This window comes from Lissotriton vulgaris, chromosome 6, assembly GCF_964263255.1.
Source record: "Lissotriton vulgaris chromosome 6, aLisVul1.2, whole genome shotgun sequence".
Classification (NCBI taxonomy): domain Eukaryota; kingdom Metazoa; phylum Chordata; class Amphibia; order Caudata; family Salamandridae; genus Lissotriton; species Lissotriton vulgaris.
In genome coordinates, this window is record NC_141694.1 from 111178163 (window position 1) to 111202370 (window position 24208).

Here is a 24208-nt window from a genome sequence, read left to right on the forward strand (position 1 = left end):
TACAATCCTTATTCTCCCCTGAAATTGTTTATTCTGTTTGTGCATTCCTGAAAGCAGTGATTAGTACTAGACACACTATGTTGGGATAGCCCGATAAACTTTATGCACAGTGCAGTTCAGTGCACTGAACTTGGTAGAAGCGTAGGGCTTATTTAATGTGGGATAGTAGGAGCGGACCCTATCAGAGCGGAACCTATCTGAGCTCTTTACCCTCTCTTTATCCCCCTTCTTGGTGTTTTAATTGCCGCTTATATCCTCTATTATGTATTAGTGTTCTGCAATTTTAATTCTGTACTCGCATCCTAGATTCCCTTTTTAAATTTTCGATGTCTTATGTACTCTCTTATATAACACTTTTAAAATTCTGGATGCCCCCTTTCTATCTTTCCGAACAGCTTTTTAATGTTTTGCTTATTTTAATTCTGCTTGTGTATTCATAGCTATGTGTAATATTCCTTTGTAATCTTAGGGTCATGCTGCTCAGCTCACTTGGCTATCTGATGTATTAACTGATGTGTTTGTATTGTATCTTAACATTTTCTTAACACTTTTTAAAAATTCCTCATTATACAATTATTTTAAACTTCTATGTGTGTTCACAGTTATATGAAATATTTTTTTTACTTTTATGGTCTATTATTCTTTCGACCGAATAAAGGTTTATTTATTGTTAGTCAGAAAACACAGCAAAGTGGGCTGCAGTCGCATCCAACAATGGATTTGTTTGATGTTGGAGCAGAACAGGAAGTTGAGCTTCCTTTATAGCAAGGAGTTGAACATCATATTTTAGAATCATTGGCTCCCACATCTCCAGCAAGGAAAAGGAAGGGTACTTCATTACCATCTTCTCCAAGCACCACTTCTGATGGAGTGGATTCCAGATAGAGACCAGGAGACAACAGGAGAGGCATTGAGGTAAGCCTGGTACACCTTATGGTACAGGAGGCCCTACGACCCATACGAAAAAACACCACACAATCAAGTGAGAGGAGCCCCTTAAAAGAATTGCTGAACATGGTGGTGGGGAGCGCTGGCGAACTTCAGCTAAAAGTCCAATTACTGTGGAAGATGATGATGAAAAAGAAGCGGGTGACATCTTTTTGCAAAGCATCCCTGCCCCCAGCAGTGCAACAGCAGAATCACCAACCTCAGTGACTTCACAATGGCACAAGAAGAGTGAGATGATGTTGACACTGTGGCATACAGTGACTGCCCCACCACCACCACACATATTGAGTCTACCACTACCATCTACTTCTCTTTTTTTAAATTTATTTTAAATGTTTTTGCACATATTCCATACAGTGTTACAGCACACTTAATCAATACATATTTCAACACTTTCCATACAACAAAATAATCCTCTTGGCACAAGTGAAAAAGAAAACAAAAGAACAAAGGAACAAAAGAAAAGGGGAAAAAAAAGACAAAAGGAACTTAGAGCAGCAACAGCAGGTAAATAGTAAAATTAAGCAACTCGAGGGAGGCTAGTCCCTAAGAAGTTACCTTTACAAAAGGTACTAGACAGTGCCTATAGGAAAAGATACTATCTTAAAGGCAGTGTTCATCCCTTGTTTCCATTGTGCTATAGGTTGCCACATTTTCCCCCCCAAGGCTTTGGCTCTTCGAACCTTCCTATCGTATATTGCTTTCTCTAAGTCATATGTAGAAAGCAGCCTAGCAATTCAGATTTGGAAAGTTGGCGGAGCCCTATCAAGCCAGGCCTTTGCTATGCAGATACGTAATACTGCCATGGCCATAAACAAGAACTCTGTAAGGCGACCATCTACGTCTCACGACACCCAAAAGAATATTAATTCAGGTGAAAGTGCCACCCTAATCCCAAGTGAAACATCCATGAATTTCTCAATTGCAGTAATAAAGGAATACAGTTGTGGGCATTCTGCAAACATGTGAAGCTTATCTGCATTATGTGAATCACATCGCGGGCATGTTGTACCCGAAGTGCCACCCCATTGTTCCATTTTAGTGGGAGTATGGTACAAGGAGTACAATGTCTTATAATGTTGTGCTTGCAAAGTCGCTGAACATAAAATAGTACATCCCAGATCTAGGGAGTCCTGGAAGCCCTCCTGAGGTGAACCTATTTTCTCTGCCCACTTCTTGGCATACCTTCCCATGTCATCAATTTTGAGTGCGTACAATTCCGCGTATAATTGGCGAATTGAACAGTTCCCACAGCTTTCTACATAGTCCAGTATTCGACATTGTCCAAATCCCAATGCCCCCCCACCCCCCTGTTTATTGGTGAAGAAGCTTCTCACCTGTAGGTACTTAAAGAAGCTCCTACTGCTTAGGTTACATTTTGTTTGTAGTTCTTGAAACTGTAGCATGCCCCCTTGACCACACAGATCTCCTACTTTCTTAATCCCTTTATTGTCCCATTCCATCATAACGGAGTCCCTAAAGATGTCCCCCGGTAATGAGGGATTTGTAGATAATCGGGAATACCTGTTATATCTCACAATCCCTAGTTTTTTAGAAACTGCCCTCCAAATATTATATGCTGCTTTTAGCGTCTTGAACCTTGTGTGCTTGAAATAACTGAAGTCAATTGTGTTTAAAAAAACATTTTCCGCACCCCCACCCAGCAGTGTCCTATATACATTCGTGAAGGCAGGTCTGTCGCCCAAATGCACATTACCTCCACCCCCTATTAAGCCCTGAAAATAGTGAAGGGCTGCCGCCCAGTAATAGAGCCTAAAGTCTGGGGCCCCCCAACCGCCTTTTTCTCTAGGGAGAGTGATGTATCGATACGCTCTCCTAGTTTTCCCTTGCGCCCATATGAGCCTATTCAGTATAAATTCTAGTTTATTAAACCATGTGTGGTCGAAAAATAATGGAATAGCTCTAAAGATGTATAAAAATTTAGGCAGGGTAATCATTTTGATGACGTTTATGCGTCCAACAAGAGGTAAATGTAAATTATGTATTCTTTCCATATTCTTCTTGACTTTTGTTATCAGTGGCTCCATATTTACCTCTACCAGCCTATGTAAGTCTGAGGTCACTTTTATCCCGAGATATACTGCCACAGGAACCACCCTCGCATCCTGGTATAATGTAAAACTATTTTGTACAATCTGGGTTTTTTCCTTATTAATCGAATACCCCAAAATTGCACCGAAGTCATTTGCCTCCTTCTCAATTTCTGCAATGGCTTTCAATGGATCCGGGGTGATAATGGCCACGTCATCCGCATAGGCAAATACTTTGTATTCCCTACTATGGAACTTGACTGGAAGGATGTTATTGTTACCGGCTAGTCTAGTAATATTGGGTGTAAATACAGCACAAACAACAGAGGTGAAGCGGGGCACCTCTGTCTTGTCCCACGCTTTATTTGTACTGTATCTGTGTAGCCTTTGTTGATTCTAATCCTTGCGGTTGGCTCTATATATAAGGCCTTGATTGCTTTAATAAAGCCCCTCCCGATGCCAAACCATTCCATGACCTTCCAGAGATACTTCCAGGAGACCCCGTCAAAAGCCTTCTCCGCGTCCAAGAATACTGCTGTGACAGGATCTCCTGAAACCTCCGCTGTATCCAGTAGGGTTATCATTTGCCTCGTATGCTGCGTGGTCCCCTTTCCTGGGATAAACCCATACTGTGTACTGCTGACTAAGTTCTCAATGACCCTCCCTAGTCTTTGTGCCAGTGCTTTAGAAAAAATGTTTGCGTCCGCATTGGCCTATATGACCCTGGTTCTAAGGGAGGTTTATCTTTTTTAAGAATAACTATGATGTCTGCACCTGCCCATGAGTGGGGAATGGACAGCCCTAATTGTGCTTGACTTAAGGTATCCTGCAAAACATTTCCCAGCGTAGCCCAAAAGGTTTTTATAAAACTCTACCGGAATTTGATCCGGGCCTGGGGCTTTCCCAGAAGGGAGTTTATTCACGGCCGCCTCTATTTCCTTTAACGTAAATGGAAGGTCTAACTCCTCTTTCCCCTCTTCTTCTAGTGCTGAGTATGGTATTCCCGCAAGATATTCCATAGTTTCTATATCTACATTCAGAAGCGTCTGATCATGCAGCGTTGTGTAGAACCCTCTAAAGATCTCTCTCATATCTTCTAACTTATTTGTTACCTCTCCCTTTCTGTCATTAATTTCCTTTATTTCGCCTGCTGCCAGATTTTGCCCCGTGCGGATCGCTAATAGAATAGGTGGCCTACCTGCTGACTATACTCATAGCATTTTTCTTTCTTGGATAAATATTTACTAGCTGCTTTCCTACCTATGCTTTAGCTTGCCTCTGATTTGGTGTAATGACCGGATTCTCTGACCAAGAATCACCCACTCACCTAGATACAACCAACCCGGCCAAAACGTAACACCATCCCTTCCTGGACCCTATTTGCAATGGTTCCTGAGAATGGGGCACTCGCAAAATACAAGCTTATATCATCAAAAACACTGCTAGATCTAAAGGATTACTAAGAATAGTCACTACTACCTACGGAATTTCATGTCTCATCCTATGATCTTACTTTATAGCCCCGCGACAATCTGGCCCGGACTATTCTACCCCCCTTCTCATAGTGGAGAGCAACTCACTATACCACACCAACCACAATTGGTGTTCTCATTAACACCCTAACTTGAGCGATCTCACTACACACCAATCACAATTGGTGCTCTCATTAACACCCTATCTTGAGCGATCTCATTACACACCATCCCCCATTGGTGTTTTCATTAACGCCCTAAGTTGAGCGATCTCACTACACACCAATCCCAATTGGTGCTCTCATTAATGCCTTATCTTGAGCGATCTCACTGTCCTATTAATACCTTCTTCTCTCTCTCTACTGGGGAAGTTTATAAATACCTAATATTTACTGGGAGTATCTCCTATCTTATATAAATTGTTATCCCTCATGTGATAGATAGGAGATCCGATCGTCTAACACAAGAACTGCCGAATTGTTACACTTAAGAATTATTCCCTGACATAAAACTCACATCAATCTCCCGCATCAGTTACCTGTAGGAAGGGAATTGCCCATCCTTCCATACTCTGGCACCTGGCTGTAAAGAAAGGTTAGCTTTATCATAGAAACAATACTCAAATATGTATATATGTTTGTTACAAACTGGGGTCCCTTTATTACACAATAACAGACAAAGAAAACATTATATTATAAAGTCACAATACTACCTAACAGTCTAAGCGTAACCTGAAAAGAAAAGGAAAGAGTTAGTACATTCATACACTATAATAGCAGGACAGACTTCACCTTATAATTACGGAGTACGGTTCTAGCTGTCATCTGGGTCCCTCTCTCGTCTGTGCCTTGGCTCATCTCAGATTCTACTCTGCACCCACCGATACACGTCTGCACTGCTATGCTCCTTCAAAGCACTGGAACCCTTTTCTCGTCTTCTTCTCTGTTTCTCAGCTCTGCACCGATCACTTTGCACTGGCTTCCTCTCTCCCACGAACTGTCTTCACCTCTAGACTTCAATCTAATGATATAGTTTCAACCGCTCTGGAAACCATCTGTTCAACTAACTTCTTCACTCTGATTATTCATAATCCGACGTTTAACTATCTCCAACTACTCTAACAGACTGACTCACAATGTAACTTCAGTCTCTCCAAAAGATCATTGGCCTTTGATCGTTCCAAACTCCAACTGTCATCTGCAACTTCCAACTGTCAACTGCTCACTGTTCACTTTCTGCTGTCAACTGCCTGCCTCTCCTCTCTACACTTCGATAATATAAAGAGCTCTTCGTTCATGGAAATTTCCAGACAGTAACCTGCCGCCCACCAGATTCCTGTACTAGGCTCCGGGCCTCCGACGCTCTCACAGTTGCCAGCTGCTGTTTCGTCTAAAACCCGAGCTCTGCTTACATTCCTCCGATAAGGACCTGCTCTGACCGGTTCCTCTCCAGTGAACAACAGCTCATAACTAAAACATCACTCTTGACCTACAAGCGCCTCGAGCAGCCGAGGCAGAAAAGAAAATCGAGTCTCTCTAGTTTGGGCCTTATAGGCCCGAAGAAGATGAAAGAGACGCATAGCTCTATCAAGATACATAAGCAAGCCCTACCAATAGATAATATGATGTCAGGAATAAAGAATCTACCCTCTAATATAGGTCTTCAGGCCTGAAAGTGATGAAAGGGCATGTTATTATGCCAAAGTCAGTAGGCAAACCCTAAGAATAGGCCGAAAATAGGGATCTATCCACTATACTAAGATGGTAGTAGACCAAAGTCAACATCACTCAGAAATAGGACAAAATATCCGGTCACTACATTTGGTTATTTCGATTTTTATTAGTATGTCAGCCAAGGGACCTTGTTTGGCTATGGCTCCTATCAGAAGTTCTTCTAAATCAGCCAGATCTTTAAAAAATCTTTCCCTCTTTATCCATTCCTGTCTATTTCTATGCATTGAATAGCTCAGGGTTTCCCCCCTAATTCCAGCCATAAATGCATCTCAAGCGACACCCGGGGGGCTGTACCCCTATTAGTCTCCCAAAAAAAGTTATCCAGTCCTGCATGTGCTTAATATATTCTTCATCCCTTAAAAGACCTCTCTCAAAAGTTCAGGATTGCTCCTTCCTCATTCTATTTCCCCCTGACAGTGTTAAGATTATCGGATTATGATCTGACAAGATCCTTGGCAGCCTTTCCAGCTGGCTGCTACCTACCAAGGACTAGAAATAAAAAAGTAGTCTAACCTGACCATGATCTTGTGCGGGGCTGAATAATATGTACTACCCGTCCCTACCGGGTTCCTCTGGGCCCACATATCTACTAATGCATTGTGTCGTGCTAAGTTACATATAGCCCGGCATGTCTTCTTCTTTCGCCCCGCATAAGACCGCCCCCCCATTGTGTCAAGCCCATCCAAGCCATTAATATTAAAATCCCCGCAGCAAATCACTGGTTCTGGCCATAGAGGTAGTTCAGTATCTAAAAATTCAAAAATGTCAGGCTCGCCGTTCGTGGAGCCATAAACAGAGACAATTGTACAAGATCCAGCCATCGTTTCCCCCCTCCACCATTACCCATCTACCCCATTGATCTTCTTTTTTCCTTTTTACCTTAACCCCTCCTTTCCTAGCTAAGATGGCCACCCCTCTTGTTTTAGTCCCCTGTTTTGTGTGTGCAAGTACCTCGAAGCCTAGTTGTTCCAACAAGTATTTAATATTCCCCTCGATTTGAGTCTCTTGAAGACATATTATATCAAGCTTTAATATTCTCAGCATAGCAGCCACCCTCTGCCTTTTCGCTCCATCATTGAAACCACAGATATTAATAGAGGCAATCCTCAGTGCCATCTATATTTGCTACATGTTTCCTTCCTTGCAACAAATTTTCCTCGTTTCTTCCCTATTGTGCCTGATAAGAAAGTGTATTGCTGTGTCCTATTGCTTTGTGCTGTATTTATCATGCTACCACCACCAGCTGCCCCCCACCCCCTTCCACCCAACCCCCCTGGACCTCCTCCCTCCCACTGGCATCCCTCCCCCCCTTCTACAGGCAAATAGGTCAAATGTGACCTATGTGTGACTGTTAAAGGTCGTAGTTGTCACGTCCCTCTCCTTCCCTTTCCCTTTAAAGATGAGAGATCACTATGGGCCCTCTCTTATTGCTGGTCGTCCTTTACCTCTGTTCGCCTGTCCCCTTCCCTGCTCTCTTAGTTCCTCTAAAAACTGCCCTGCCTTGATTTCAGACAGGAACATCCTCACCTGACCTCTAGTAATCACCTTTAGTCTAGCAGAGAACAGGAGATATGCTTCTGAGCCTTGACCTTGGAAGGGTGCGATAAGTTTCCTGAGTTTCCACCTTCTTTCAACCGTCACGTGGCAGAAATCGGACCTTGCAAAAAAGGTGGAACCGTCGTATGATTTTTTTGAGTCTGGTCTGGCCTTGTCCATAATATCTTCCCTTGCCAAGAAATTCCTGACAAAGACCAACATTGCCCTAAGCAGACTATCCTGATTTCCATCCCTTCTTTTTTTAAGTGTGAGTGGAAACCTGTACGCCCTTTGAATCTCAGTCTCCCATTGCCACTGTGACTCGGGGAAAGATTCCTTCAATAGCTTGATCACGTACCCCCTAGCATCTTGCCCTTCCACCCCCTCGGCAAGTCCACGTAGTCTAACATTATTACGCCTTTGGCGGTTTTCAAAGTCTTCAATCTTCCATTGAAAATCTTCTACCACTTTCTCTTGATTCGACTTGAAAGACTGCCATTCCACCATATCGTCCTCAAACCTGCCGGTTCTCTGTTCCACCTGCGTCACCCTGTCCTTCATTTCTTCATACATTTTATTCATTTTTCTGAGTGATGCTTGAATCTTCTTAGTGGCTTGTCTAGCTCTCCGGCTTTCAATCCTGGCTTCCCCCTGAATTTGTTTTAATGTGTTGAACAATAAATCCATTGAGGCATGCTGTGGGGGTGCTTCACTGCTGTTTCCTGCCATTACCGCAGCCTTGGAGTTGCTTTCCTCATATACTTTGGAAGTTGCAGAGTAGTCCAATAGTAACTTTTTGTTCATACTGGAGGGAGAGACTGTACCTTGCCGTCTAGCATTAGATTTCCTTCTTTTTTGTGTGCTTTTCCCCCCTGAACCACTATAACTTAAGTCTGAGCTGACTCCTGTGGAGCCTTCGCCTTCACCTTCGTTGGAGAGCTTCGAGTCAGTTTCTTCATTTACTGAGAAGAATCGGTCCCCCTTGGGGGAGCCGCCCCCTCGATCTCCTTTACTCTGACATAGAATCTCTCTATTTTCCTTATGTGAATCCAGGCTCGCCATGCTGCCCCACTTTCCTATCTGAGGTTAACAAAGCCCTGCCTTTACCTGCAGCAGTGCATCCAGCATCTGTGAGTTGATCGGCCTCAGTGTACCCCCCTCTGCAGCCTCGTCTGATGGCACCCCCCAGCTTACCTCCTGCTCGTCCTCCTTACCAATTGCCGCCTGCGTTGCTGCCGCTTTCCCAGGATCAGTCTCCGGGCCTTGGTGTTGCTTAGCAACCGCGTTGTTAGCGTCCTGGAGGACGGCATCTCCTTGATTGACGTGCTCCAAAGCCGCTTGCTTTGCTTGTGTTTTGGTTGCCGCGGCTGTCTTGGAGGGATCTGGAGGTTTTACATTGAAGACTTCAGTTAAGGTAGGCTGCCGAAGTGTACCATCTCTGTTTATTGCGTTGTCCTTTATAATGCGCTGTGAACTCTGCCCTGAGAGCCCACGCGTTTCTTTCGCCGCGCTCGACTCTAGAGGCTTGGATCTTAATTCCTGCTTCTTCTCCTTTTCTGCTTTTCTCTGCTGTGCCTTTGCCGCTGCGGTGGTAATATAAGCCGGTCTCTTGCTCATAAGAGGCACTTTCTGGCTTGGTCCCGAGTTTGGGGTGTCTTTTTGGCCCAATACCTTTGTCGTACCGGGGGGGTCCGGCGGAGGCTTCTCCTTCTCCTTCTCTTGCCTCGTACGTTGAGACATCTTGAAGGGTGTCTTGTAGGAACTCAAACGGCTGTACAGGTCCCTCAGGTTATTTTTTAAGGACTTCAGTGTTGTCGATATTGCCCAATGAAACCACCGTCCAGTACTCAGAATTGTCGTTGCTTGGTCCTGCATATGCCCATAGATCCGCAGCATTCCAGCATTAAGCATCCATCCTGATCAGGAGAGGGAGTTGATACGACTGTCCTCTACAACCCTGTAGCGGCCATCTTGCCCCACTACCATCTACTTCTCAAAAGATGCCTGTGTCAGTGCCCCAAGAAAAGACGAAAATCCAGACTACTATTACTGGCATGTTTAGGCTGGAAGGGCCCAGTGAGCAAAACCACCTAACCACATTTGTGCCATGGGAAGCTGGCAAAAATTTAGCTCTGGACCTCCTCCCTTTTTCATTTGTGGAAGGAGTGGGATTTTTAGAATTTGTGGTAGCCATCTGCCCAAAATGGAAGGTACCAAGCAGGTCCTATTTTGCCAGAGTGGCTGTTCTGGTGCTGCATTATGGTGTGCTGCAGTTGGTTAGACAAGCTTTGCAGCAAAGTGTTGTTCACACCATCCACCTGATGACTGACATGCAGACCAGTTGTCAGGCGGCTGAATACATGTGCATCAATCCACACTGGATCTCTTTTGCAGGGGTAAAGCAAAAGATATCTTCAGGCCCTGAAGAAAGTTTTAAGAGTGCTCGGCGGTATGCAACAGTGGCCATGTTTGCCATGGAGAAATTACATACAGAATTTAACATTTTGGATGAATTTAACAGCAAGGTGTATGAATGGCTGCATCTGAGAGGTCTTTGAATTGGAACTTTTACCATGGACAATGGCATTAACATAGCCAAGGCCATTTCAGATGGAGGCTATTTCAGGGTCCTGTGTTTGGCCCATTGCATCAACCTGGTAATGCAAGACTTCCTCAAAAAGGAAGACATGGTCAGCAACATACTGTCCTCCTGCAGAAGAATCTGTACCCATTTCAGCCATTTGATTAAAGCCCGGAAGCAGTTGCAGATTATTCAGCCTAATAATAGAGCACCAGTTAAAGACCTGATACAGGAGGTGCCAACACATTGGAATTCCACCTTTTACATGCAGCAACGTCTGCTTGAGCAGTACAAACAGATAAATAACTTTATCATTCAAAGAGCAAGGGATGCAGTTGGGAAAACTATAACTATGGATGCGGACAAATGGGGACTAGTCAAATGCCTGACACAGATGCTACTCCTTTTTTAGGTTTTCGTGCGGGAAGTTAGTAAGGAGGACAGTACCATGGGACAAGCTATCCCTTTGCTGCATATCCTACAAGACCAGGCATCTGAAAGGATCGCCCCTTCATATGTGACTGAAAACACAGAAACAAATGCCTTGGTTGAAAGATAAGTACAGCGCTTGGCTTCTAATACAAGGCTGCAACACAGTTTTGGGGTGCCGCCTTCAACTTCCAGAGAGGGCAGTCTTGTCTCACAGCAGCCAACAACACCATCAACCAGGACACCAGCAACAGCAGCAAAAGAAGGACATGACCCAACCTAGGCATTGTATAGGTTTCAATTGGTAGGGCTCAAGCCCAGTGCAGACTTAATTGCAAAACAGGTAGAGCAAGTGGCTGCTCTATTGACCATACACAAGATGTTCCAGGAGTATGTAGATGATACAAAAGATGTCTATGTGGATTAAAATTCATTGATATATTAGTATGGGAAGATGCACCAATGACGAGATCTCAGCAGGCTGGCAATTAAGTATCTGGCTTGTCCTGTCTCCATTGTGTCTGCTGAACATATGTTCATTGCAGTTGGTGTGTTTTTCACAGTGAGAAGGACCAGTCCCTCACCTCAAAAAAGATTGACTATGATCGAAATGAACCAACATTTTATACCACACAATGAAACCATTCCTAAAACAGCAGAACAAGAGGAGGTAGAAGGTGGTTGGTCCGAAATTGAATCAAATGTGTTAGCGGACCAGCTTTTGGGTTATCAACCTCAGTTTAAGGACAAACTCTACTTCCCAAACTAAGTATGCCAGTACCCCCATAAAACTTTTAAAATGTAAATCTTCTCATTAAACTTAGGACTTTATTTGCAAAAAAATGCGTAAAACTTTTTGCTAGAGGAACATTATTTTTTTTGTATCAGATTTATGCTGCCCCATATTTATTTATTAGATTAAGATTGCCAGATAGCAGTTGGACCGGTGTGCATTGAAGAAGCCTCCACAATTTGTTCATGACATTGGGGAAAATGCCTACCCCACTTGCATGCCCATTGCCTAATGCCTATCCTTTTTTGCATTACTTAGTACTAGACCGACTGCCCCAGAAAATCTTATTATGAACAGCATGACTCCCAGTACCAAATTCCAATGTGTTTCCTGCATGAAAGATGATTAAATAGCAAACATGGTTAGTGACTGGTTGCGTGAGTGACTATTTAAGTTGATTGATGATTCATGTGGTTGCAGACACTCAGGGAGGATGTCTGTTGAACTGTAATATGGGACATTTCTGAAGATGATTATTGATTTACATTGTTTGGGGCTTGAGTGGTGGGCACTCGTTTTTATTTCCTGTAGGTGATGATCAGCATTTTCACACTTAGCCAGCTTTAATTAACTGCAGGGGTTTTCTCCTTTTTTTCTGGCTCTTCAGACACCAGAACAGTCACTTTAGTTATGAAACAAAAACTTATACAAAATACTGCAATTCTGTTTCATTCTCCACCCAAACAACATCCACTCCCAACCTCTCCCACACAAAACTGATCAAAGCCCCAAAACTCTAAATGTTCAAAAAAGTCTCTCAAGTCCCACTCCCAACTCCTTTTCTACCCTCTGCACCAAGCCTCAACAAACAACAAATTCCTCGCATCGAAACAAAATATTAAAATAGGGGTTAAAAGAGTGCATTATGGATGTCGATCCTGAGCTGATCCATGCTCTGCTCCACAGAGGTGAGCCAGCCCTGCAGGATGCAGTACAGCAATGGCCTATTGCCATTCTGGTGAGAGGTGGCAGCAGTTGGCTAGCGACAGCACCTGCGATGGGATGGCCGGGAGGCTAGAGGGTGAGGGGGACCAGCGGCACTTGTGCTTGGAAACTGTGTGTTGATTTCCTCCTCCTCTTCCAGGACCACCAGCCACCGGTATTCCAGATGGGTACGTTTCAGCCTCTGCTGCTGCAAATGGGCCGCTCTCTTCTGCATATCGGTTGTTCCGGCTGGACCAGCAGGAGCAGTTATTTTGAAAAAACAAAAAGGCAAATTGTAAATTATGCTATGTGCAAAAAATAATTTTAAATAACAGCATGGCACAGTAGCAGTACATTGCCGGTCCCCTATGGCCATTGGAATTGATTTAATGTGATGATTATGATTAGGAGAATCACAAGGCCAATTTTATGTTTTCTTTGACCCACACATGTTGCCAAGCATACAAAAGCACTGACTGTTTGGCAGAAAAGTTATGGGCAGACTGGCAGAAAATAACATCACACAATTTTTTTCAAAAAAGCCAGTGATTGGATCATTTTATTCTTTTAGAGACTTTTCAAGTTACTATAAACAGAGTCAGACCCTGTGAGTTGAAAAAAATATAACTTCCCAATGATAAGTATGGCTTTGTGTCATACAAGTTGTGTGTATTGCTAAAATAATGAAGCCATGCTCATTGCTAGCCAGTGCCACTGCTAGTTTGCTACTGTCTGCAGCTATGGCCATGCTCTTCTCCAAATGCATTTCCCATTCTACCTTGCCTCTAAAGAGGCTGATGAATAATAAATAAGGTCCTATGTCAGTCATAAACCTCATGTATGAAATGCGGATATTAATATATTATCCTGCCTGCCGTAAAATAGACGTTGAGGAAAATGAATCTACTGGACTGCACTACAGGTAAAGGAACTGATTTGAAAGATTTTTGGGCACATTTGTCACTGTGTATCTCATATGCCAAACCTGAATTCAAATCATACACTTACACGCACTTTACTCTGTGGCCTTACCCGCCACCACGTTTTCCAGCAAATTCATTTGTTGGGCAAGAGCCACTCACCGCTTGGGAGACCAGGAGGATTCCAGACTTGCAGCCACTGTTGCTGGGGCTTTTTTTGAGGACTTGTGGGGGCGCGGGACCCGCTCTACGGGTGTGCCGCTGCCGATGACTCTCCTACCACCGCTGCGGGACAGCGAGGCATAGAACACACCTGCAGCCTCTTCCCGCAGCGGCTACGCCCCCTCGCCTGCCGCGACCATAACTGTTCGCAGCACCTGCTCCGCGGGTGCCACTCACCGCTTGGGAGACCAGGAGGATTCTAGACTTGCTGCCACTGTTGCTGGGGCTTTTTTTGAGGACTTGTAGGGGCGCGGAACCCGCTCTACGGGTGTGCCGCTGCCGCTGACTCTCCTACCACCGCTGTGGGACTGCGAGGCATAGAACACACCTGTAGCCTCTTCCTGCAGTGGCCACGCCCCCTCGCTTCGAGGGCTACAAGAGTAGTCCAGGCCCTCCGCGAAGCGGGACGCGCGCGGGACGGAGCTCGGGGCGAAGCCCGGGCAAAGGGCGGGCCGTTTGAGGCCGTTCGAGGATGGCAGAGACCAGGACCGGGCCACCCTCCCCTTTGCTCCCCGGGACACCGTTCACCATGGCTATGCGCGAGACCAGGAGCAAGAGCCCTTTAGCTGCAGGGACTTCTGCTGGGACCAACAAAGGTACGCTGGACACCTACTTTGCTAAAGCAGGTTCTCTTCTTATAGACGAAATTACTATCCTGGAAAGGCGAATATCGCAAGAAACAGACTAGTTAAGGCGATCATCTATGGGCACTATATCCTCAGCCAGGACCCCTGAAAAGACATTGGCACGTATTGACTCTGACATTGGTGAGGATGGAGTAAGTGGTGTGTTAGATCAACCTGACAAAACTATTTCTACATCACTAAGGAATGATTTTGACACTAGTACCACAGTAGAGCTGAGCTTGCTACCCCTACCCCAGCCCCCCCTCCACCTATTAATGTTACTGTCAGTCTGGTTAATACAGACGGCACTACTGACACAGGTAGCCGCACCATGCAGGGGGAAAGAGAAGGAGCTATCCCAAAGAGGAAAAGAAGGCCTCAAAATCAGGGGGGAGGCAAGGCCAAGATAGCTAAGCATAACAACTCCCAGAAAAGAACCAACTCGGCTCTTGGTAGGAAGGCATATACACCCGCGAGGAAAAACACGCCATTAGTAGTCCCAAATCTTGTCCCTCAAACACTACCCCAGACACCTAGTAGCAACACAATTTCATGTGAAGATGAGGATATTACCCTTGCTGATATTGGGGCGCTCTTGAAGAAATTTTTAAGCCCCCTCGAAGCACGCCTTATCAAGATTGAAGCCAGATTAGCGTTAATTGAAAAAGCCACGGTCCAACCAGCGGCCACTCCCAAAAGGGATAGCATTCCCGCTAAAGCTAGCAGGGGACCTAGGAACAGGAAGCTCGCACCAACGTCCCTCGTAAATGATGGGGCGAAGGCAGTGACTCCTGCTATCACGCTCCCCCAATCTCAATCCCAACAACCCACTCCACACACAACTTCAACTTCGATGACCAATGGTCCTATATCCTCATGTCCTTTGGAAAAACTACCTGTAGCTGCCCAGGGAGATCAGAGTCCCACAAAAAAAATAGGGTAGTAAATTTACCGCCTGAAGCAAGTTTATATACAGTAATCTTAGCTGGGGTTCCAGAATTAAAACCATCTTCCAGAGAACATGTCATGGCTCTTAAGAATAAGGTGATTAGCTGGCTTTCCACCTATAGGCCCCTCCCCCAGGGAATAAATAGTGAAGTCCTCATGGTGAGGAGAGTCCCTTGGTTAGGTAACACATGAAAAACGATAACAGGGGACTGTGTCCTAATCAACTTTAGGGACCCCGTGACTGTTGGACATATCTGTAGCTGGCCCTATGCCGACTCTGGGACATCCATCCAGTCCCTACCTCTGTCGTTCTTCTACCCACCAGTAACTTTTGGGAGAGACGATGCGCAATGGGACACTAATCAGGGGGGGGGGAGGCTGGAGCTATAGAGGGAGAAGACCTACATTCCAGCCTGTAGTCCATCACCCAACCTTTTTCCCAACTTATAATAGGTTTAGCACTTTGGACTTGGTCGACTGACAGAGCTTGAGATTGAGGGGGGAGGCAGCTGACCGAGTCAGGGGGGCCACGGAAAAGGGAGTATTCACCATCAAAACTCACAATAACAACCACAGTGGGCCACCCCATGGTGAGGTCCAGAATTCTACCAGCGAGCCTCACGCAAACACAGCCGGGAGCGAGAGCAAAACACCACACGAATCAGGGGATGGTGTAGTTAGTGATACGCCCCCCAATGAAATTAGATGACTTTAGCACTCCAACATCGTCTACCCAGAACCATAGACGGCCCATCCTAAACGTATTATCTTGGAATGTGGCCGGTCTGGGGAATAAAATAAATTGTCCGAACTGGAGTTCATTCATTGAAGGAAGGGACATTTGTATGTTCCAAGAAACCTGGGCGAGAGAGGAGGTCTCTCGCTCAGGTTTTGCGTCATATTCTGTCCCTGCTAAGTGGGGGGGAAGAGGGCGTCCTTCTGGCGGGCTTGCGACCTGGGTGGCGGTGGATTTGGGATGCATGGTAACCGTGCTTCCACGGAGCACGGATGACATTCTGGCCCTCCTTCTGGAGTGGTCGGACTCAAGAAGGCTAGTGGTGGTCAATGTCTACTCCAGACCAGTGGGAATTTCACAGGAGTCGCCTACCATAGACGACCTTTCAGCCGTCCTCAATGATATCACACAGGGCATTCCCCTTGTGATTGGAGGGGATCTAAATTGCCACTTCGAACCCTTATCGGGCTTAGCGGACCCATGCCCTCACCACATCTTCAACAAAGCAGACTCCGTCATAGCTCCGCACCTCCGAGACGTCATCAACTGCTCCTTCAACACCGCCACCTTCCCGGATGACTGGAAACACGCTGAACTCACCGCCCTTCTGAAAAAACCAACAGCAGACCCCACCGAACTCAAAAACTACCGCCCCATCTCGCTTCTTCCATTCCCGGCCAAAGTCATCGAGAAAGCAGTCAACAACCAGCTCGCCGCCTTCCTCGAAGCCAACAAATCCCTCGACCCCTCACAATCTGGCTTCCGAGCAAAACACAGCACTGAGACCGCCCTCATCGCAGCAACAGACGACATTCGAACTCTACTGGACAATGGAGACACAGTCGCCCTCATCCTCCTTGACCTCTCTGCAGCATTCGACACAGTCTGCCACAGCACCCTTTTACAACGCCTCAACAACATCGGAATCCAAGGAAAAGCACTTGACTGGATCACCTCGTTCCTCAATGGAAGAACCCAGAGAGTCCGCCTCCCACCATTCAAGTCCGAGGCCTCTGAAATCATCTGCGGCGTACCACAAGGATCCTCACTCAGCCCTACCCTCTTCAACGTTTACATGAGCCCCCTTGCGGCCATCGCTCGCCGACACAATCTCAACATCATCTCCTACGCGGATGACACTCAACTTATCCTCTCTCTCACCAGGGACCCCAGCACCGCCAAAACTAACCTACACGAAGGAATGAAAGAAGTCGCAGAATGGATGAAACAAAGCCGCCTGAAACTGAACTCAGACAAAACAGAAGTCCTCATCTTAGGCACATCCCCCTCGGCTTGGGATGACTCCTGGTGGCCGGAATCCCTCGGAAAAGCACCCATCCCGACAGACCACGCACGGAACCTAGGCGTCATCCTAGATTCCTCACTTTCAATGAACAAACAAGTCAGCGCCGTATCCTCCTCCTGCTTTAACATTCTTCGCATGCTCAGAAAAACATTTCGCTGGATCCCATCCGAAACAAGGAAAACAGTCACCCATGCTCTGGTCACGAGCCGACTGGATTACGGAAACACCCTCTACGCAGGCACCACCGCTAAACTCCAGAAAAAACTCCAACGAATCAAAAACGCATCAGCCAGGCTCATATTAGACATCCCACGCAACGAACACATCTCTGGTCACCTGAGAGACCTCCACTGGCTACCCGTCAATAAGAGGATCACTTTCCGACTGCTTACCCACGCACACAAATCACTCTACGACATCGGACCAGATTGCCTCAACTCTCGACTGTCCTTCTACACCCCCGCCCGCCAACTTCGCTCTTCCAGCCAAGCCTTCGCCACTGTACCTCGCATCAACAAGACCACCATGGGAGGCAGATCCTTTTCATACCTGGCTGCCAAAACATGGAACTCACTCCCCGCTTACCTTCGCCTCACCCAGAATCACCTAGCGTTCAGAAAGCAGCTTAAAACGTGGATATTTGACAAATAATCCTCCCCCCTTTCCTTAGCGCCTTGAAACCCTCTGGGTATGTAGTGCGCTATACAAATTTCATGACTTGACTTGACTTGACTTTCTCACAGGAGGAGGATGTACTCTGGTCCGTACCTCCAATGGCAGCACCTTCCCCTAGAGCATGGACCCTGCTGGCTATCCAAATCACTGGCCTAACTCTTAAACATGGTGTGCGGGCCTGTAATGGACGCACTAAATCTGACATCCCTACTAAATGCACCTACAATAGAAAAGGGAGGGAGTCGAGACTAGATTACATCCTAGTTCCAATTTCGTTGTGGTTCTATATTAATGACTTCCGTGTTACACCTAGGGAGGATAGCGACCACAACGCATTGGAACTGGCACACGCCCACCCAGGCATTGATGAGAGAGGACGTACGAAGGACGTCCCTGGTAATGGGCTAGTGCTAGCAAACAATAGAAGGAGAATCAGGTGGGAGAGGCTCGCCTCCAACCCAGAGAAAGTTTCAAGGCTTTATGCCCGGCTTATACCCACACTGGAAAAGGTTTTAAAACTAGTAGAGCACCCCAGTTTGCTCGATTTCAATGTGCATCTCTGGCAGGTGCACGAGAATATGATCAAGTCTGTGGAGGATGTTTTTTCCACGACAATGAAGAGCGGGGTTGGTCATCATACCCGCTCCAAGTGGTATAACGCTGACTGCCGCAAGGCCAAATCCGACCTGCTGACTTTAATCAAAGAAGGCAGAGATAGATCGGTGATCAGGGATAAAAGAAAGGTTTACAAATCCCTGATTTTGCATGCCAAAAGGGAATGGGAGCAACAGAAATGGGAAAATTTATCAACTTCATTAACATATAGGGACTCGCGCACATTTTGGCGCATTGTAAATAAGGGGTCTGAGGAGTTAGCCATGGCTATTGAACCTAACATCTCCGCCAAGGCTTGGCAAGATCACTTCCAGTCGCTTTATGGGGTTGATGACTGTGCCCTCAAGGAACCATTACCAACTATTAGTATGTCAACAGAGGGGGACCCTTTCACGGAAAGGGAGGTACACAAAGCCATTATGGGGCTGACCTCTGGCAAAGCCCCTGGATTGGACGGTTTACCGGGGGACCTATTCAAACAGGAGCCCGATGTCTGGGTCCCTTACTTAAGAACGTTATTTAACGCCGTCCTAGGGGGCATGGATGTACCAGGCACTTGGCTGGGCGCAGAAATAGTCCATATCTATAAGAAGGGGTCGCCTCTGCTCCCAGCCAACGATAGGCCTATCAGCCTCATCGACGTAACCCAGAACATTTTTGGTAGGCTAATACTCGATCGCCTCCAAAACTGGATAGATGAATACGCCATCTTAAGTCCCTATCAAGCTGGGTTCAGAAAAGGGGTTTCAACAACTGATCAGATCTTCTGTCTGAACCTCCTGTTCTGGAAGACTGTGACACTCGAGGGCGGCAGCCTGTACACGGTTTTCGTGGACTTGCGTGCTGCCTTCGATCTAGTCCCGAGAGATAGACTGTGGAATGTCCTGGCGGAGCTAGGGACCCCGGGGGATACTCTGTTAACTCTGATGAGGTTGCACCAGGGGAATTATGCCCGGGTCAGATGTGGCAGAAGAGGGGCACTTTCAGATAGTTTCCCGGTTGGCAGGGTGGTGAGGCAGGGTTGTGTGCTTGCACCGACCCTGTTCTGCCTCTTTGTCAATGGGGTTATTGACCACCTGACCAGGTTGGTCGATATTGACGCTCCTAAGCTCAATGGCAGCAGGGTCCCCGCGATTATGTTTGCGGACGACACCCTGTTGCTATCTAAATCTCCAATGGGCATACAACGGGTCTTGGAGGGGTTCTCAACCTTTTGTGTGGAGCGAGGGCTGGAGATCAATGCCATGAAAGCAAAATTTATGATCTTCAGCCCTCCTCCCACAACCCGTCCAAGCCCTACCATAGGGTCGTTGAGATTAGAGAGGGTGCTCACCTTTGAATATCTGGTCCTAACCATTAACCAAAATTTGACCTGGGATTCTCATTGCACCAGGGCCACCATGAAACTAACACAACTAACGGGTGGGATCTGTAGGTTGGCAAGCGGGTCTACTCTTAAACCATTTGGTCCCCTTATCCACATTTACAAAATGCAGGCAAGAGGGGCCGTTACTTACGGCGTAGAAATGTGGGGCCATGCTACTGCCAAGAAACTCCAGATCATTGAGAATAATTTTATAAGGCAGTTGGCAGCTTTACCATCTGGCACCCTCCTCCTCCCGCTGAGACTAGACCTGGGTCTTAGACCTATTACTGAAGAATTGGGTCTGAAACCCTTAACCTATTGGCGCAGAATCTGGAGCTCACCTGACTTATCGAGCTATAGGAACGAGCTCACAGAGATCCGTCGCCTACCAAACGCCCCCCAGATACAATGGCTGAGTTACATCAGGTCAACATGCGAATCTCTAGGAAGGCCGGAATTATGGCAGGACCCGGGCAATGCTTGTGCCAGGACCCCTCGGAAACTCCTGTCGAGAGAGTACTACGAGCTAAAGTTACGTGTCTCGATTGAGAGTACACGTGAAGGGTCACTAACCAACCTGTTTACCATGTCTAAGGACCTATATTTCCCCGAGCCGGTCCTTGATGGAATTAGTCCCGTCCTGACAAGGACACTTTATATGCAGTGGCGTTACGGCACACTGCCGCTTGGGGCTTTCACGGATCGTTGGGACAGGTCCAAGCCTCCCACACAGTGCCCAGCTTGTCGACATCCTTCCGAGAATGATCTTCACATTTTGTTTTTTTGCAAAGCCTATCAAAGCCCAAGAAAATATTGGCTTCTCCCACTCTTGAAAAACCTTGGCTTCAGATCATATCTTCCCGTCCACAGAATACTAAAGACTGACCTATCCCCCCCTCATTGCGTTTTCTGTAGCGAAGTTTTTAACAGCTGTCTGGCACATTCGTAATCGCTCTATTAAGTTAAATACGGTTAAAAGCATTGATTGATATTTTTTAACTGTTACATTCTCTAATTGTCCATTTTATAATATTCTTTTGAATGTTTATTAACTGTTAACTTTTATGGTTTCTTTATTTTTCAAAATTACAATCTGATTTCTTTTCCTTTTAACTGTTTTAAATCTTTGTTGCAACCTTTTATGATCCATGGTGATCGAAATAAAGATTGTAAATGAAATGAATTAAATGAAACTTGATTTTCTCTAATGCAGGGGTAGGTTTGAGGGATTAGGCAGGTAGGGTAGAGCTTTTTTTTTTACACATAACAGAAGGGCCACTACACTGGTTATTGATTCATCATCTTTAGCTTATTCAGTAATTGTTCAATTCACAAGGGAAATCTCTGAACAAGTGTAAATTAATCTTGTATGGGAAACTATGATATATGTTCTGAAATCACTTCACATAGATATCGCATGATTAAATGTGGCACATGCCAAGAATGGGTCATCCACCCTTTCACTCATATTCCATTTCCTTTCTTTTCAGTAACCTTCGGTTCTTTTGTGTCTCCGTCAAGCCATCAAACCTCATTCTGTGAGATTGTGCTGCATTGCAGATAGACAAGTCCATAATAACTCAGCCACCACTGTAGCTGGTAAAGCTGGGGGGGTCCACCTCACAGTATTTTTTATGATAACGACGAGCTACGCCAAGGCAATAGCTAGTGAGCATAGTAATTGCAAGAAATATGTGACTTTCGGGGGCCGTCCCTGCTGCTGCTTCTGTCCCTGCCACTGAGCCGTCGCCACCTCCTCCTTTAGCAGAAATACAGACCGCATCACAGATGTTCTGTGTGTAATGATGTCTTGTGTGGCTACAATATAAACCAATATACATAAATTAGATCCCAGATAAGAAACCCAAGATACAACAACAATGCAGCACTACAGCTTAGTTACCACTTATCCCCCAAATATCACTCTGGGCATTTTATTGGTTGGTTCACAAAGTTAGACAAGCCATGCATGGAATAATGATCAAATAAAAAAACTATGCTATACGAGTGACACTTAATACTTTCTCTTCCAGCCTTGCTACACAGTCATTGGAAATTGGTGTTGTACTGTAACTATAAATGAATGGGTCTGCAGCACACTACACTGGGGGGTGCAGGATGACCATCGCCACTGTCTCGTGAACGGAACTGTGTTAGAGCTAGGCATAAGCAGGAAAAGGAAAGCCTTGTGAATATACATAATTGGTGATTTATATTTAAAATACTACCTTACTTGGGCCTGCTATCTGAAACTTCACAAATCACGAGAGATAGCACCAACATTCCAATCAAGAAAATACACCATGATTCTATGGTTCCACCCTAAGAAGTCCATAACAATCATAAAAGGGCTTAATGGGATCTGCAGAGCCCTCGGCAGCTGCGCTGAAGGTCGGCGCCAGCTGACCAGCTTGTTCTGGACCCTCTGAATCATCCCTCTTGTTCCCCTTAGGGGCCAATGAAAGAAATTAAGACGATATATAAAAATAGATGAGTGATTATGTTAATAATCTCCACAAAATGTTTTATGAAAAGCAAACGCAGTTACTAAAATAGGTCACCTACAGTACTACTAGTTTTTTTCGACTCAAGTCCATCGACTCTCATTAAATCTATATTCCAAATCTCTTTAACAAAAACTACATTTTGAACTAATGTATTGCAGTTAATGATTTTTGATTTTATTCTATTCCTATTTCTCAACACCCTTGATGAGCCAACTCAGTCTCCCTTTTTTGCAATGCATGGATGCATACTTTGCCTCATCACTGTGAATTCAATTAAATAACCTGGAAATGTAGGAGCTACATAAACAAAGTTACAGAGAGAACGCGATACTCAGTGATTCACTATAATGACAGAAGAAACAGTCTGCAATGGCTTCTAAATTAATCAGCCAAAGCGAGCGCCAGATGAATGCGATTAGGTAGTGGCACCTGTCTAGCAGAAACTAGAAACTGGATCACACAATTATATACCAGCGTAAACGTTACTAAACATAACTTGCGTGTGCGCAGCATGCTATTCAGAATAGTTTTTTTGCATTGTAGAACACAAACACAGCAAATAATGAACACTCACCAAGCCCGGAATGTCGACGCCTAGCAAGTTGAGCAGGTCCTGTTCCACTTCCCGGTCGAGAATGCGCCAAACCTGGCTGGTGCTCTGTACTTACCAGCGCACTGTCCCCTAGCAACGCCGATACTCCCACAGGGGGTAGCTGCTACCGGGCCTGCCGATTGCTGCCAGCATAGAGGGGAGGTGGTGCTGAAGAAAAAAAACTAGTGCTGTCACCTCCTCCTCTCCAATGATCACCCAGGGCTGCACACCCGGGCGGCGGTGCCCCCCGCATATTAAGACACCCATCTAGCATGGTGCTGAGTGGGGCAATAAACTTAGAAGGGAAAGGAAGGGAAAGTAAAAAAGAAAGAAATAAGGGGAAAAAGAAAGTAAAAAAGTTACAAAAATACAAAAAAATGTAAAAAAAAAACGTAAAATACACAAACACAAAGATGCGCACTACTGTCAAAAGTAAAAATTAGGGGTAGAAAAGTACTAAAGGCGGAGGATGACAAAGATTAACAAGAAAACAAAAGTTAGGCCCAACACCATAACAGAGAGCAAAAAAACAAGATGGTCATGCCCATGTTGACCACGTGGTGCTGTTTGCCCGTGATTTAGAACAGGAGACTTCAGTTCTTCATAGTGCCATTGCTGATTGATTTTCCAGTGCGTGGACGTACTTCGTGTTTCCAATGAAATGCGTAATGGGCCCGCAGGCAAACTCTGCCTAAAAGAGCTGTATGTTATGATTTGAATAAGTATCATTAGAATGAAAGGATATTTAATATCTTCATCATGTTGAATAGTTAAATAGTATTGTGCATGGGTAGGCAATATTAACAATGCATGCTTGGGCTCAATTGTGTTTGACATCATGAAAGGGGAGTATATATGTGCAACGAGTAGTTGGCCACACAGATACACAAATGACGATCTAAGTACATTATTTGATTCATGTGGTCCAAAATAAACATGCGCTGTCCATTTCACCATGGATAAGCATTCCCTGTGATGAAATGTGTAGGCCACTCAGGCCAATCAAGCTCAATTCTGTGACAGCATACAATAGGGGGGAGAGGTAGCACCTGAAAACTCATAAAGATGCATGTTTAACTGTGCAAATGAGTATTATCAACTCAAAACAAAAAAACTAAGTAAAGAAAAAAATGAATGTATTTAACGTTGAATTTTGTCCATTTGGTATGTTCATGGATGTACTTTATGAGTATATACTGCTGCATACACATTACAAAGCACCATAGTC